This window comes from Coregonus lavaretus, assembly GCF_964263955.1.
Source record: "Coregonus lavaretus genome assembly, chromosome: 7".
NCBI classification, from domain to species: Eukaryota; Metazoa; Chordata; class Actinopteri; order Salmoniformes; family Salmonidae; genus Coregonus; species Coregonus lavaretus.
This window is the reverse complement of record NC_139994.1, coordinates 61,228,669-61,236,448: the sequence shown is the minus strand read 5'-3', so window position 1 is coordinate 61,236,448 and position 7,780 is coordinate 61,228,669.

Sequence of the window (7,780 nt, the reverse complement as noted above, 5' to 3'; positions counted from 1 at the left end):
TATCCAATAAGAAGACTGACATTTAATTATGTTGGACGACGGAGCATTCATGCTGCTGCTTTGGCAGAATGGAAGGAGGCTGCCAAACAGAGATCCAGGCACCATATGTTACATCTTAGTGAAGGGCGATGGAATAATGAGTTTGTCAAGGTATTAAGCTATTCTACAGAGGTGAAGTCAAACTGAAGATAAAAACTAGTAATTATACAGTTGTTCTCATTGTATTTTAATTGAAAAACAAAAATAAAACATGTTATGATTGATTTATGTCCCCTTAACTCAGAGACATTGATATCATTGACATAGAAAGAAACTTAAGTAATCTGGGCAGATGCATTTGACAATGGGTATAAAACTGAAGGAAACAGGTTATGGGATCAAATAGTAAGATGAGACAAATACAATTGTAAACTGGGTGGTTCAAGCCCTGAATGCTGATTGGCTGAAAGCCATGGTATATCAGACCGTATACAATGGGTATGCGAAAGCATTTATTTTTACTGCTCTAATTACGTTGGTAACCAGTTTATAATAGCAATAAGGCTCCTCGGGGGTTTGTGATATATGACCAATATACCACGGCTAAGGTCTGTATCTAGCATTGTGTCGTGCATAAGAACAGCCCTTAGCCGTGGTATATTGGCCATATACCACACCCCCTTGGGCCTTACTGCTTAAATCTAAAATGTGAATGCAATAATTCAGGAAATCCGTAAAAAAAATGTTTACAGATTTTTTTAAATATATATAAAACAATACTGAGAAAGACTTGGTAGTATTGTAATGCGTATAAATACAAGTCATTTCTCATTATAATATCTGGCATATTAAAAACTAACATTATAATATTATTTTAATAATGATTAATTACGACCTAGATAATTAACTGAGATAATTTGTTTGAGGAAACCGGCACACGGCAGCTTCCAATCCGCTCCTAACACAGGATTATTATTGCAGGGTGCGCTTCACTAAAATAAGATTTTTAAGAGCCCATTCAAACACTTATCAGTGTTTCATGAACACTTATCAATGGTCACACTGTAGATAGCTACCACTGTCCTCTCTCACAATGCCAATTACAACCCAATACAACACTGTTCCATGCAATCCAGCTTTCATTTGACTCCTCAAGCTGGTTCCAAGAATGTGGCATACTGTATGTATCATCTTACTTAAAGGGCATAGCTTAAGGAGGTTAGGTCTGCTTAGCTTATCTGAGGGCTATACTTACATAATGTATAATATATCTAATAATATGATACATGTTGATAGCTATTTATGTAGCGTGAATGCAGAGGACATGCAGCTTTGACCCAGTCAAAGGAAAGGGCGGGATGAATATACACGGTTTCAGAGGTCATTTTTTGTGCCTTTTCATACTCCATAAACGCTGTGGTTGGCATCTCTGACTGACGGACAATCGCTGGCGTTGGCATGGAAACAGGCAATTTTTCACGTCCCCTCCGGTGCGCACAAACACATCTCTCTCTCTCACGCACACACGCACGCACACACAAAAAGGTCTTCAGGTGACAGGTGGCGAACAGGAAGATCTGGATGAGGGGCATGACCTTCCGAGTTGAAAGGTCGGCGAGGACAGCCTGTGGTGAGGGTGGTCGTCAAAGAGAACATTTACATCAGTCAGCGGCCATTTTGTCAAAACACCAACACACAATCTCTGACCAACAGCAGACTCACACAAACCAACCAGTGCATGTAAAGAAAAGTTCCACATTTTAAAAAACACTATTGAGCTGCAGATTGCCCTGGCATGCTTCATGCAGGGAATATGCCGTTCCCCCGCCCGGGCCTTTTGGGATTTACAGAAAGGGTCTAATATTTCAGGCCCTCGGCTCTGACTCTAAAAATAAGAAGCCATGTTATGATACCTTCTCCAGTGGATCAGGTGGTAAATGAGCAAGCAAATACTGCGGGCCAGCATCTTAGCATCAGGTCAACCTGATGCCTGTGTGTCACATTCTGGAGGAGGGAGGCAAGAGGGGACAGTGGGAGGTTCACCTGGTTTAAGGTTTATTATGGCTGTCAGTCAAATGCTCTGGGGAAACAGTGTAAGGTCTGTCTTAAGTGGGTTCATAGTTGGTACAGATCGTGATCTTATTAATGCTCAATACATATGTTCTTGTGTCATCTGTAAAAAATTAAATAAAAAGTCATTTAACAAGACTTAATGGTCTCTCTCTCTCTCTCTCTGTGTCTCTGTCTTTGTCTCTCTCTCTGTGTCTCTGTCTTTGTCTCTCTCTCTGTGTCTCTGTCTCTCTCTCTGTGTCTCTGTCTCTCTCTCTGTGTCTCTCTCTGTGTCTCTGTCTTTGTCTCTCTCTCTGTGTCTCTGTCTTTGTCTCTCTCTCTGTGTCTCTGTCTCTCTCTCTGTGTCTCTGTCTCTCTCTCTGTGTCTCTCTCTGTGTCTCTCTCTGTGTCTCTCTCTGTGTCTCTCTCTGTGTCTCTCTCTGTGTCTCTCTCTGTGTCTCTCTCTGTGTCTCTCTCTCTGTCTCTCTCTCTGTCTCTCTCTCTCTCTCTCTCTCTCTCTCTCTCTCTCTCTCTGTGTCTCTCTCTCTGTGTCTCTCTCTCTCTCTGTGTCTCTCTCTCTCTCTCTCTCTCTCTCTCACACACACACACACACACACACACACAACCTGTGTACAGACCCGTGAGCGTTTCGGGGGTAGGGTGGGCGGCAGGGGGTTTGAAATGACCACTCAGCGTTTTTAGGGCATGTGCATGCAGAAGACTGGGTTACTGGTGCTAGTTGGGAGTCCGGAGCTATTTCAGTCACCCCGGGCCAGAGTGGAGGCCAGTTTGTATGTGTGTGTGTGTGTACACTCGTGTGCGAGAGAGAGAGAGGGGGGGGGGGGGGGGGGGGTGAGGGGACCGAGCTGGAACCAGAGAGTCACCCACCCCCTCTCTCCCCCTCAGTGAACGGCACACTCACCTCAGCTGAGGCCAGAGAGGGGGAGAGGAGAAAGGGGGAGAGGAGAGAGGGGGAGAGGAGAGAGGGGGAAATGCCCTCACTACACTTAAGCATCAGTGCAGCCCTTTGATAACACCATATAACACACATCTAAATAATTATGTAGCAACTAGTGAACTAACTTTTAATACTAGAATGCACTGTCACAAAGTGTATTGTGTTATTAATACGTGATTACATATCTCTATTATCACTAGTATCACGTGAGGGCTGCCATACCTGCAGCTATCTCCAGTGAATCGTAACCCAGGATTCGGTCCCACAGCAGAAGGAGCTGGTCAGTGGAGAGGTACCCAGAAAACGCCCTCACTATCCACTTGAAGGCAATACGCAACCTGAGGGTACGTTCACAACCACACAAGAGTTAGACACTGTTGCATCGTGCTTTCATGTATCATCTTCTGAATGAAAGACAATCAATTCTATTCATATATATTTAAAGGTATGAAGCAGGCTCCCTCTTTACTTTTCTATTTTATGTTCATTTCTGCGTTAAGACACTTTTGTTAGAATTTCCTACAACCACCAAACTCTTCTGGACATTAGATCGGAAGCAACAAATGTATCTTTCAACCTACCAGATCTGAAATACATTTGTTCCTTTGTCCCCTGTACAACGGACTTAACTGTTATGGGATCACACGATCGAGACGACCGAAGCAAGCGCCCCCTTTACAACGGGCTTAACTGTTATGGGATCACACGATCGAGACGACCGAAGCAAGCGCCCCCTTTACAACGGGCTTAACTGTTATGGGATCACACGATCGAGACGACCGAAGCAAGCTCCCCCTTTACAACGGGCTTAACTGTTATGGGATCACACGATCGAGACGACCGAAGCAAGCGCCCCCTTTACAACGGGCTTAACTGTTATGGGATCACACGATCGAGACGACCGAAGCAAGCGCCCCCTTTACAACGGGCTTAACTGTTATGGGATCACGCGATCGAGACGACCGAAGCAAGCGCCCCCTTTACAACGTGCTTAACTGTTATGGGATCACACGATCGAGACGACCGAAGCAAGCGCCGGCGAAGAAGAGAAAGAAAAAGGGGCCTCTGAGCGAAGCTGAAACGTCGGGCAACACATCCTTCTCTTCCTGTTATTATTCTGGCTAATGTCCGATCACAGGATAATAAAGTGGATGAACTCAGAGTGTGGCTAACATCACAACGAGACGTCAAGGAATGCTGTGTTTTTGTCTTCAAGTAAACACGGCTGACGGAAACTACAACGAACACTGCTATTCAACCAGATGGGTTCTCAATTTTTCTCATGGATCGAACAGCGGCATATGGCAAGAGTTAGGGGGAGGAGCTTCCTCTTCTTGGTGTGATGATGTGGAAGTCATCTCAAGCTCCTGTTCACCCAATCTGGAGTTTCTGATGCTAAAATGCTGGCCCTACTATCTGCCGAGGGGATTGACGTCTGTTATCACCACCGATGTTTACATACCGCCACAAGCCAACACCACAACACTGAGTGGTACTCAGCGAACTGTATGAGAAAATTAGCCAGCAAGAATCCTCTCATCCAGAAGCAGTCTTTATCATATCAAGATATTTAATCTAGGCAAACCTAAAACGAGTCCTTCCAAAATATCATAAGCATGTCTCCTGTCCCACGCGAGAGCAACGCATACTAGACCATGTATACATAAACATCCGCAACGCGTAAAAAGCCATCCTCCGCCCCCACTTCGGCCAATCAGATCACGTATCTCTGTTCCTACTCCACGCCTACAAACAGCTACTCAAGAGGACCAATCAACAGAGAGAATAGTGAGGTGCTGGATGGAGGAGGCGGACTCAATTCTGCAGGATTGCTTTGATGGTATTGATTGGAATATGTTCAAAGACTCATCCACCCAGGACTCATCCATTGACATGAATGGATTAGACATCATCAGTCACAGGTTTCATCAGGAAATGTGTTGATGGTGTTGAACCTACAATAACAATCCGGACATACCCCAACCAAAAACCATGGATTAACAGTGAGATCCATGCTGACAGCCCGTACTGCAGCATTCATCACCGTTGACATGGATGTGTACAAGGCAAGCAGGTGCGAGCTCTGAAAAAATCCATTAGGGATGCAAAAAACTGGAATCAGAGTACGACAACTAAGACGTGCGGCGCATGTGGAAAGGATTACCGGCTATTATGGACTACAAAGGCAAATCCAGCCATGTGATGTCCATCAAGGCCTCGCTCCCAGACAAGCATAATACATTTTATGCTTCAAGGCAGACAACACTGAACTAACCAGGAGGACTCTCGCTGTTCTGGACAACCATGTGCTTTCACTCTCCGAGGCTGACGTAAGGAAAACTCTCAAGAGTGAATACTCACAAAGCCACTTGCCCAGATGGCCCTGATGTTATATAATATACTAGCCTTAACAGTATATACAGTGCCTTCAGAAAGTATTCACACCCCTGGACTTATTCCAAATTTTGTTGAATTCAAAATGGATTAAATATTTTTAAAATTACCCATCTACACATTAATACCCCATAAAAATGTTTTTTGATGTTTGCTAATTTATTGTGTATTCACACCCCTGAGTCCATGCATTGTAGAAGCACCTTTGGCAGCGATTACAGCTGTGAGTCTTTCTGGGTAAGTCTCTAAGAGCTTTCCACACTTGGATTGTGCAACATTTGCCCATTATTATTTTCAAAATTATTCCAGCTCTGTCAAATTGGTTGTTGATCATTGCTAGATAACCATTTTCAGGTCTTACCATAGATTTTCATGTAGATTTAAGTCAAAAATGTAATTTGGCCACTCAGGAACATTCACTGTCTTCTTAGTAAGCAACTCCAGTGTCGATTTGGCCTTGTGTTTTAGTTTATTGTCCTGCTGAACGGTGAATTTATCTCCCAGTGTCTGTTGGAAAGCAGACTGAACCGGGTTTTCCACTAGGATTTTGCCTGTGCTTTGCTCCATTTCGTGTCTTTTTTATCCTGAAAAACTCCCCAGTCCTTAACGATTACAAGCATACCCATAACATGACGCATCCACCACTACACTTGAAAATATGGAGAGTGGTACTCAGTAATGTGGTCTATTGGATTTGCCCCAAACATAACACTTTGCATTCAGGACAAAAAGTTAATTGCTTTGCCACATTTATTTGCAAACATAATGCATGTTTTGGAATATTTTTATTCTGTACAGGCTTCCTTCTTTCACTCTGTCAATTTGTTTAGTATTGTGGAGTAACTACAATGTTGTTGATCCACCCTCAGTTTTCTCCTATCACAGCCATTAAAGTATGTAACTGTTTTAAAGTCACCATTAGCCTCATGGTGAAATCCCTGAGCAGTTTCCTTTGTCTCCGGCAACTGAGTTAGGAAAGACGCCTGTATCTTTGTAGTGACTGGGTCTATTCATACACCATCCAAAGCGTAATTAATAACTTCACCATGCTCAAAGGGATATTCAATGTCTGCTTTTTTTTTTTTTTTACTCATCTACCAATAGGTGCCCTTTTTTTGCGAGGCATTGGAAAACCTCCCTGATCTTTGTGGTTGAATCTGTGTTTGAAATTCCCTGCTCGACTGAGGGACATTACAGATAATTGTATGTGTGGAGTACAGAGATGAGGTATTCATTCACAAATCATGTTAAACACTATTATTGTAGACAGAGTGAGTCCATGCAACTTATTATGTGACTTGTTAAGCAAATGTTTACTCCTGAACTTATTTAGGCTTGCCATAACAAAGGGGTTGAGTACTTATTGACTCAAGTCATTTCAGCTTTTAATTTTTTGTAATTAATTTGTAAAAAACATAATTCCACTTTGACATTATGGGGTATTGTGTGTAAGCCAGGGACCAAAAAATCTAAATTTAATCCATTTTGAATTCAGGCTGTAACACAACAAAATGTGGAAAAAGTAAAGGGGTTTGAATACTTTCTGAAGGCACTGTACTGACAAAAGTACATATCACACCATGCTATAGGTCGCTGAGGGACCTACAATTTCTTTGCGGCTAGTGACTGTGAGAAGGTCAATTCTGGTGACATTTTAAAAGGACATTCTACTCCAAAATGAATAAAAATACAATGATGCTGACATCTAAAATAGAAATTTCCCCCTCCAGAAATGAGCCCAATAACATTTTGGTCCATATTATCAGGCAGGTGTGCTATTCAGCAATACGCCTTATCGTTAGCCCAACTGATGCAGTATAATGGCTATAAATAGGCTGAGGGTTGCTCATCTGCATTTACCCCATTTGGGCCAATCATTAGCTAGATCGCAAACTTTAAAGATTATATTGTTGCCAGTTGGCAACATATTGATGACTTGAACGTCCCCCCAAAAAACTTCCCTGGCACTCAGACAAGGATCATACTGTGAATATAATGTAAGCCTACGTGTTACATTTCGCCCCGGTCTCCCCTATGCATTCAACCCCGTTGACGCCATTGGTTAGCGCTAACGCGCATAAACCATGCAGCAGCTAAAAACTCCTATTCTAAAATGGTGCAGTTCACACATTTTTGGGAATTGAGCAATAAGTGTAGTAACACTAGAAAGCTCTGTGCTTCTCCTCTTTTAACAATGGCCATCAACTGCTTTCAGAGGTGTGTTTTCCCGTCACTTGCCGCATCGACTGCAAACTGACCATTCTATTATTGCCACGTTTTTTGACCTCGTCATTGTTATTCACTGTGTATTTATTCCTCGTGTGACTATTTCAAAATGTATTTTTGATCTTTCTCTCTGCATTATTGAAAAAGGTCCCGTAAGTAAGCATTTCACTGTTA